We start from the raw sequence: 9,342 nt of genomic DNA on the forward strand, positions 1-9,342 counted from the left end.
CCCAGGACTTAAAGACCTTGAAACGTGCAGAGCAGACCCTCTCTGGGAGAGTCAGTGAAATAACAGAGGGGCTTTCTCTGACCTCCGTCCCCAAACCAAACCTATATTTATTTCCTGTGTGAAAATATGTTTGTTGCCTTCATGGCCTCATCCATTTCTGCACTGCAGGCTAGAAAGAAAGTTCTTACCTTCTTCAGTATTCTTCACTATGAGACACGCGGTAGGAGGCACTTGAGCACACAGGTGTGGTCCACATCCTGTTTTCAGAGCTGGCTGAGGGATCCCGGGGTTAATCTCATTTCTTCCAGATCTAGAGCCCAGTAAATAAAGTGCAGGCCTGGTCTGACATAGCTTCTCCTAGAAAGACAATGATGACGTCCACTGCCCTGGCCAAGCATCAGGGCCCCCGCCTCATGGCAGGAGGCGCCCTTTGACCTCAGTCAGATCAGCCTGCAAGAGGATTGCAGGGGGAGACTGCAGAGTTGGTGCCTCCCTCACACTCAGGCCCACATCCTGAAGACGGTTTCTCCACCATTCACTCCCGCCCGTCCAGAGTTCTAAGCCTTCATACTCTCCCGGATTAGGAGGCTGTTTCTCAAGCCATGCCTGAGAAGCCTGAGCTCCTTAACCCAGAAACAGAAGTGTGCCAAATCAAGGCTGATGGGACGGGCTCCAGAGACCAAGCCTGGAGGGGCTGCGCGGCAGCCAGGCAGGAGACCAAGGCATACTTCCTCGTGACTGGCTTGCTTCTCTTTGCACAACTCATTAAAGTATCTTGACCTTTCTCATTTACTCCCATCATGGACACTCTTTCCCTAGAATATAACCTAAACTGTTGTAAATCACTATTCCCGGACAACTCAGTTTTTAAATAAATCTAAGATATCCATGTATGTCCTGGTAGGTACTAAATATTCCATGGAAATTTGCAAAGAAATCTATACTCTGCTTACTTACATATAGTTAGTAGATCAAGCTTGTTAATTATGGTATGCAAATCCTTTTTATCCTTGGTTATTCTTCCTGATCTACCCATCTTTGAAAAAACTGTTTTAAAGATTTCTATATGTACAGATTTAACAATTTATTCTTGTATTTCTAAATCTTTGCATTATATGTTTTGAAACATTGTAATTAAGCAATGAGATTAAACTATATGAAATTGTCATCGACAATTATGTCATTATAATGCACAAAGGTTTACGGTTGTTTTATTTTCTTGGTAGAGGGTGACCTATCAAAATAGAATAACACAGCTTAAAAATTCTTTTTGCCTTAAATTCTCTTTTGTCTGATTTTAATATCTTCACATTGTTTCACTGTTTGTTAGTGGTTGACTGCTAACATATTTTCTCCAAATTGACTAAAAGCTGCAAAACTAATACAATGCTCTATTATTGAGAGTATGAGAAAAAGGGCCTCTCCATTCACTACTGGTGGGGATGTAAATTGTTTCATATTTTAGGAATAAAACTAGATTAACTTTTAATTGTGACATTAAATTATGTATTTACTTTATTAAATTGCAGATTTGTAATATGGAAACCCTTTTGTCCAGAAATCCCACTTAGAAGTATCTGATAAAACTATACACCCACACAAAAATGTATATAAAAATTTTCATTAACATAGTTTGTGAACATGAAATATTAGAAACAACTTTTAGCCCTGGCCGGTTTGGCTTAGTGATTAGAGCGTCCACCTGTGGTCCGGAGAGACCCGGGTTCGGTTCCCGCTAAGGGCATGTACCTCGGTTGCAGTTTGTCCCTGGCCCTGGTTGGTCGTGCGGGTGGCAGCCACTCGATGTGTCCCTTTCACATCAATGTTTCCCTGTCTCTCTCTTCCTCTCTCTCTCTCCCACTCTATCTGTACAAAAAATGGAAAAATGTCCTCGGGTGAGGATAAAAAAAAAAAAAATAGAAACAACTTTTAAAAGTTTAAAATGGTTACTTAGGTTATTGTATATACATACAGGAGAGTCTTTTTTTAAAAAAGTAGATCAGTGCCCTGGCCAGGTGGCTCAGTTGACTGGAGCATTGTCCTATACACCAAAATGTGGTGGGTTCAATTCCTATTCAGGGCACATATCTAGGTTTTGGGTTTGATCCCTGATGAGGGTGTGCATAGGAGACAACCAATCAATATTTCTCTCTTACAAGAATAAGCTGTGTGTTTCGTGTACTCACAACTGTAACCCTACTTTTGCCCACCCCTGTATTACTGCATTGGCCTCACCAGTTACTGTTGACTGTATCTAGATGCAAAAATACAAAGACAGGTCAGGGTAACAGTCAGCAGAGTCCTATGGCCTCTCAATTTTGCCTGAAATTGGCTTTTTAGAAATATCCTAAAACAGTTCAGAGACGATTTAGAAGTTTGCTTTATTTGTAGGTAGCAGCGAGAAATTGCCTCAAGGTTGTAGGGCATGTGCCTACATCACTTTCTGGGGACTGTGAAGCTCCTTCATGGATGAGTTTCATTCCTAGGGAGTCGGTGATGAGGTGAATCCCGTAACAGACACAGTCGGGCTCACAGGACGCATCACCAGGGCTGGTTGACAGGGCCTGGCAGGTGTGGTCTGGATCTCCTCCCAGGAGGGCACTCAGCCCTTCAGCTTACACGTCTCCCCGGGGCTCCTGAGTTGTGGGCGAGGTGGGGGAGCTGGTGCTGTGAAGTGCTCCCTTTGTGGGGAGACCTGGAGTAGTCAGAACTTGGGGTGTCAGGGACAACCTGGCTGACATGCCGAAGCAGGTCCCCAGGTTCCCTGGTGCAGAGGTCTCTCCAGGGATCTCCACCACCTCGGGCTGGGTGGACAGTGTGAGAACAGGAGGAGGGGTCATGGTGGGTGGGCTTCTTCTAGGAAGGGCCGGCACTGGTGGAAGCTGGAAGCTGACCAGCGCGTGGACAGTGGGTCTAGTGGTGTCTGGCCCGCCCCAAACACCGGAAGTCCGCAGAGCTAGCAAGTGGGCTGCCTTCCTGTCTAAAGCATTCTCTGGCTTCCCTTTCAATCTTTGAACTGGCTGCAAGGAGAAGGACAGAGACCAAGTTAGAGAAAGCACTTTCTGGCCGGAACACACTGGTGGCACCGTGTACTTGACAGAGTTGTGGCCTGAACGATCCTGGGGGTGGGGGGCTCTTGAGGGAGGGGGCGGGGTTGTTTCCACGCACATGTAACTCCTACAGAAGGTCAGATAAGGGAGGTCCAAAGGCCCTGGTGACATGCAACAGGGTAGGTGTGGTTGAAGTTGGTCTAAACCAAGAGACTGCTTTGACTTTTGCCTGATTTGCCTGCATTTTGAATGTCATCTGTCCCCTCGGATGCAAACTAGAGCACAGGGAAATGAGCCTGGGGATGGGTCCACATCGATGTAGCCAAGTGGAAGGATCCTGAAGTGTCCTCAGACCCTGCTGTGTCCTGGTCACCACCACCCACCACCCGAGTCCTTTCCGTGCTGGTGCTTTGACCAAACAGTTCAGATGGGCTAGATGTTTTCTGTCCTTTGTTTTGTTTCCCCCCTTTATTATCAATGTGACACAATGCTCAGACATTTTCAACAAAAAAATCTTTTTGACACAATTTGCCGTATTACTCACACCCCAGGACCGATCGGTTTGCCCTAGTATTTGTATATTCATCTTGTCATCGTAGGTCATGTGCCTGTTAGAACAGTAAGCGCCACAAGCCAATGTGAGTTCAGTCAAAGTTTTTCTTGAGCCCAAGTTCTGTGGGCTGAGCTAAGGGAGCCACTGAGCTTTTTAGGCAGGAGTTGGAGCCCACAGACATCCCGGTCTTTATGCCCTACATGACTAATTGTTTTGTTGGTGGTGGGTGCTTAGTCTTAGGATTTTCTTCAATATGTTATTAGAATTAAGTGGTTAGTTTCGACTCTGTAACTTCTATAGTTAGCGCAATACTGAATTTTTGTAGTCTGACAGAGGTATCTCATTGGAAAAAAATCTTTTAAAAATTTTATTTATTGATTTTGAGAGAGAGAGATCATCTAACCCTAACTACTTCTAAAGATCCCCAACTCCAAATGCCATCACATTGGGGTTTAGGGCTTCCCCATACAATTTGGGGGAATACATATATTCAGTCCATATCCCTGAGCAGATTACTGAAACTGTGACTCTTAGTTTCTTTCTGCAACTAATTATACCTTCTTAGGGTATTTGTGAATACTAAATAAAATTTTAATATGTATGTATAAGTCTGCTTAGACCACCGGTTCTCAACCTGTGGGTCGTGACCCCTTTGGGGGGTCGAATGACCCTTTCACAGGGGTCCCTAAGACATAAACATAGCAAAATTACAGTTATGAAGTAGCAACAAAAATAATTTTATGGTTGGGGGTCACCCCAACATGAGGAACTGTATTAAAGGGTCGCGGCATTAGGAAGGTTGAGAACCACTGGCTTAGACTGAGTCACGCTATGGAACCAATTGACTCCCATATTTCCATAGCTCAGCATCCCAGGGTGCTTCCTGTTCACATTCACATCCTGAGCATGTCCGCTGTGCTCTGCTCCACTGCTTTATGCCAAGAGCAATATGGAAGCGGCTTCTGTCTGGGACAGGCAGGTCTCCTGGCAAAGGGGAGAGAGCAATGGCAGAACCTCACAGTGGCTCTCAGGACTGCTTAGAAATGACATCACTTCCATTCACATTTCAATGACCAAGCTAATGCAAAGTGTAATCCTTCCATAGGCTTGAGAGCGAGGGGCGATCAATGTTTTAGCAATCATACAATCTATCACACTGTGTAAAAGTATGACCAGTAAATGTTAGTGTCCTTCCTTCCCTCTTCTCCCTCCTGATTCTGCTGAGGACGACGGCTGTAGACCATGCAGTGTCAGCTCACAGTAACCGTCTAGGTTCTGGAGACGGACTGCCTGCGTTTGAATCCGTACTCTGCTGTTTTCCAGCTGTGTGACCCTGGGCCACTTATTTAACCTCTGTGCCTCCATTTTCTCCTCTGTAAAATAGGAATAATAATATGTGTGTGCCACAGAGCTGTGGATTAAATTAGCTAATGTATGTAAAGTGTTCAGAACAGTGCATGGCATGTAGTAAGCCCTATATAATTAACTGCTGTTACTACTGCTGTTTTATTATCAGGAAAAGAAAAAAACCGGGCTCAAAGTCAAAGAGTTGATTTAGCCCTAGCCGGCTTGGCTCAGCGGTTAGAGTGTCGGCCTGTGGTCCTGAGAGACCCGGGTTCGGTTCCCGCTAAGGGCGCGTACCTCGGTTGCAGTTTGTCCCCGGCCCTGGTCAGTTGTGCGGGTGGCAGCCACTCGATGTGTCCCTTTCACATCGATGTTTCTCTCTCTCTCTCCGTTCCTCTCTCTCCCTCCCACTCTATCTGAGCAAAGAATGGAAAAATGTCCTCGGGTGAGGATAAAAAAAAAAGTTGACTTAAAATTTTAGCTTTTCATTCTGTTAGTGACCTTGAGCATGTCACTTAATTTTGGAGTACTGATTACTTCTTCATCTGTAAAATTGGATAGAATAGCCCAGGTGGTGTGGCTCAGTGGTTGAGCGTCAACCCATGTACCAAGAGGTTGCCGGTTCGATTCCCAGTCAGGGCACATGCCCAGCTTGTGGGCACGATACCCAGTGAGGGGCATGCAGGAGGTGGCCAATCAATGTTCTCTCTCATCAATGTTTCTATCTCTCTCTCCCTCTCCCTTCCTCTCTCTCTAAAATCAATAAAGAAAAAAAATTTTGATAGACTAGCTCTCATTTCTAGAGAGGCTGTGCAGGACATGACTCGGAGCTGGACTACTTGGGATCAGATTCCAACGACACCACTTTCAAGCTGTGTGACTTTGGGCAAATTACTTAACCCCTGTGTGCCTCAATGTCATACGTGTAAAATAGGGATGATAAGCACACCTTATGTTCATAGGAATGTTATGGGAATGGAATGAACGAATGTGTGTAAATGTGTTAGAACAGTGCCTGGCTCTGGGGAAATGACCAATGACTGGATGGCACCTATAGGAAGTGCTTAGTAAGTTTCACAGTATTCTTTTCTCACAGGACTTTGAGGATTGACTACATAAATAGGCATGAAAGCGCTTTATATACAGTATTGGTCAAGTGTGAAGACATAGGAATCTGCTGTGTCGATGTCTTTGGCCATGTAATTAGGATTAATCAGGCTTAGCATGTCTAGGCCGCAGTAAACATTTTCTTTTGAAAGTCTGTCCAGGTCAGAGCAACCCGTTTCAATGCCTCCTTCAGGTGTGAATGGGCTCTGGCTGCTATTTTTGTAGCTTGTGAAGCAAAAGCGGACGGTTGGCCCTGCTTCCAGGATGACAGAGCACTTTGCACCTCGAGATAAACCAAAGATTGGAGTCATCCTGACTGGTTCTGACTTCCAAAATAGCAAAGCCTTGAGCATTTCCTGTCAACCGGACTCGCCAACCAAAACAATTTATCCCTGATTTTTGCAATGCTGATATCTACAGGAATATCAAACCTTTGTAAACTGATAATCATGTGGGAGTTACTGTCTTCCCACCATAGCAGACGAATGTAACTGATACAACCTTGGTAATTTGAGTTTTGTTGTTTTTTTTTTAATCCTCACCAAAGGATATTTTTGTATTTCATCTTCGGATAGAGTGGGAGGAGCGAGGGGGAGAGAGAGAGAGAAACATTGGAATGAGAGGGACACATTGACTGGTTGCCTCCCACATGACCCCGACCAGGGCCGGGGAAGAACTGCCACCAAGGTACTGTGCCCTTGACCGGAATCGAACCTGCGACTCTTTGATCCACAGGCCGACACTCTAACCACTAAACAAAACTGGCCAGGGTTTTTTGAGTTTTTTTTTAAAGTTGATTTTTAGAGAGAGGAAAGGAGAGAGACAGAGAAAAATCGATGTAAGAGTGAAACATCGATCAGCTGCCTCCCGCACGCCCCTTCCTGGGGATCCAGCCCAAAACCTGGGCACGTGCCCTGACTGGGAATTGAGTTGGCAACCCTTTCGTGCGGGAGACAATGCCCAAGCAACTGAGCCACATTGGCCAGGGCTAGTTTCTTAAAAAAAAACTTATGTGGGCCCTGGCTGGTTTGGCTCAGCAGTTAGAGCTTCAGCCCACAGATCAAAGGGTCTCAGGTTTGATTCCGGTCAAGGGCATGTACCTGGCTTATAGGTTTGATCCCCTGCTGGTCAAGGTTGTGTGGGAGGCAACCAATGGATGTGTCTTTGTCACATCAATGTTTATTTCTCTCTCTCCCTCCCTTCCACTCTATCTTTTAAAAAAATCAATGGAAAAATATCCTTGAGTGAGGATTAACAACAACAAACATTGTGTTTCTTGTTTTTTTTTAAGTTTGGTCTTTTCTCTGGTACTCTTTGTACGTAAACTTTCTATCCTTTTCTTTGTTTTTTGTTGTTTTTTTTATCCTCACCCGAGGACATTTTTCCATTCTTTGCTCAGATAGAGTGGGAGGGAGAGAGAGGAACGGAGAGAGAGAGAGAAACATCAATGTGAAAGGAACACATCGAGTGGCTGCCACCCGCACAACTGACCAGGGCCGGGGACAAACTGCAATTGAGATATGCGCCCTTAGCGGGAACCGAACCCGGGTCTCTCAGGACCGCAGGCCGACGCTCTAACCGCTGAGCCAAACCGGCCAGGGCTCTATCCTTTTCTAAATGTTTTTTTCTTGCCTATAGTTGACTGGACTAGGGGTTTCACCCCTGTCCCAACATGGGCCAAATTATCCTCCAGGAATTTGTATTTGTTTTCTTTTTCAGCTTCTTAAACCAGGAAGATATGAACTGGAGGGCTGTGGATAACCATCTTCACCAGATATGGGACAGAGGTGGAGAAAGTTCTCCTGCAGAGTGGAATAAAGCAGAATAAAGGTGGGGGGGGAATGCAGTAGAGATGTGGGGACAATCCTATCACCCAATACCTCAGCAGCCTCCATCCTGTCACACTGCTTTATTCACTTTATAACACTAACCTCTGTGTGCCCATTTGCTTGTGTCTCTGTTCCTACAAGAAAGAATGCTGTGAGGGCAGGACAACTGTCTTGCCCATCACTGACTCCCAGTGCCCAGCTCAATGCTTGGCATATAGTGGAAGTTTCATAAATACTGACTGGATATATGAATTCGATTTACTTGTTCATAATCAAATTAAAAATCTGAAACCTGGCCAGTGTGGTTCAATTGGTTGAAGTGTCATCCCATATACCAAAAAGTGGTGGGTTCAATTCCTGGTCAGGGCACATACCCAGGTTTTGGGTTCGATTCCCAGTTGGAGTGCATGCAGGAGGCAACGAGTCGATGTTTATCTCTCTCTCCCTTCCTTTCTCTAAGGTGGATGAAAAACATCCTCGGGTGAGGATTAAAAAAAAAAATCTGCAAATTTATGTCCCATTGTTTCACAAATCTTGTTATCTGCTTTGAATTATTACAATTCGAACAGAATTAGGAATAGCAACTAAATAACAATCATATGTGATTAATTTTGAAGCCTGAAACTAAAAATGATAAGAGCCTGCATTCCATGAAATGGGTTGTAGTGCAGCATCCCATCAAGCAGGCCGGGCCTCACAGGTCGTTTGTGGAGGGTCTGGGATGACCTCTCCCAGCCACAACTGGGGTTATAATGAAGAGTCAGCAAAAACACGCAGCAAATTCGGATATCTGAGGACTTGATGATGGAATTTAGAAGTAGAATATAAAATAGGTAAGAAGCTTAACAAAAAGATATTAAAGCAAGCATAAGATGCTAAAAAAAAAAAAAAGAAAAAAAAAGAAAGATCCTGGCAGGGTTGGAAAAAATAACAAATAGTCCATTTAAAATAAAAATGCTATTCTTAATAGTAAAAGCTCAATAAATCCAGTGAAGAAATATTTCTGATTTACAGTGGGGAAAATATTTAAGTAAATACCTGGAATACTTCACTGAGAGAGAAATCCACTCCTCTCAGTTCTTTCCCCCAAATTCCAGAGGGGCTAAGCATCATAGAGAATAGAGGTGTCACGTACATACTCAGAACTCAGGAGAAGAGGCAGGAGAACCTAGGAGAGTAATTCCTACATAATAATCGACCATTTTACAAAATTGAATAAAAGAAATAAATTTCAAATGTGAAGAGCAGAACAAATTTTAAGCAGACTGAAAAACCAGAAACCTACATCCAGGCACACTGTAGTGAAACCACATGGCGTAAAGAACCACATGGCACCAGAGACCTAGAGTTTTCAATGACTACCCTGCTCCAAAGCCCTCACGGGCTTCATGTTGCCTGGTTAAACTTAGGGTATTCCCCAAATTTCCATCTAAAGCACATAGTGTGTTTTCAAGAAAAC

The 9,342-nt window shown here is 44.4% G+C and overlaps 1 protein-coding gene across 3 annotated transcripts in view; it reads right to left on the minus strand.

Moving 5' to 3' along the window:
* PPEF2 (protein phosphatase with EF-hand domain 2) overlaps window positions 1-510 on the minus strand; it is a 38,329-nt gene extending 37,819 nt beyond the window's left edge. For all 3 annotated transcript variants that reach the window (XM_036245962.1, XM_036245960.1, XM_036245957.1), the window contains exon 1: window positions 189-510. The gene's annotated coding sequence lies outside the window, so the exon portion shown is untranslated. The remainder of the gene's footprint in view (window positions 1-188) is intronic.
* Between the last annotated feature and the right edge of the window lie 8,832 nt (window positions 511-9,342).

This window comes from Molossus molossus, unplaced genomic scaffold (assembly GCF_014108415.1).
Source record: "Molossus molossus isolate mMolMol1 unplaced genomic scaffold, mMolMol1.p scaffold_m16_p_1, whole genome shotgun sequence".
NCBI classification, from domain to species: domain Eukaryota; kingdom Metazoa; phylum Chordata; class Mammalia; order Chiroptera; family Molossidae; genus Molossus; species Molossus molossus.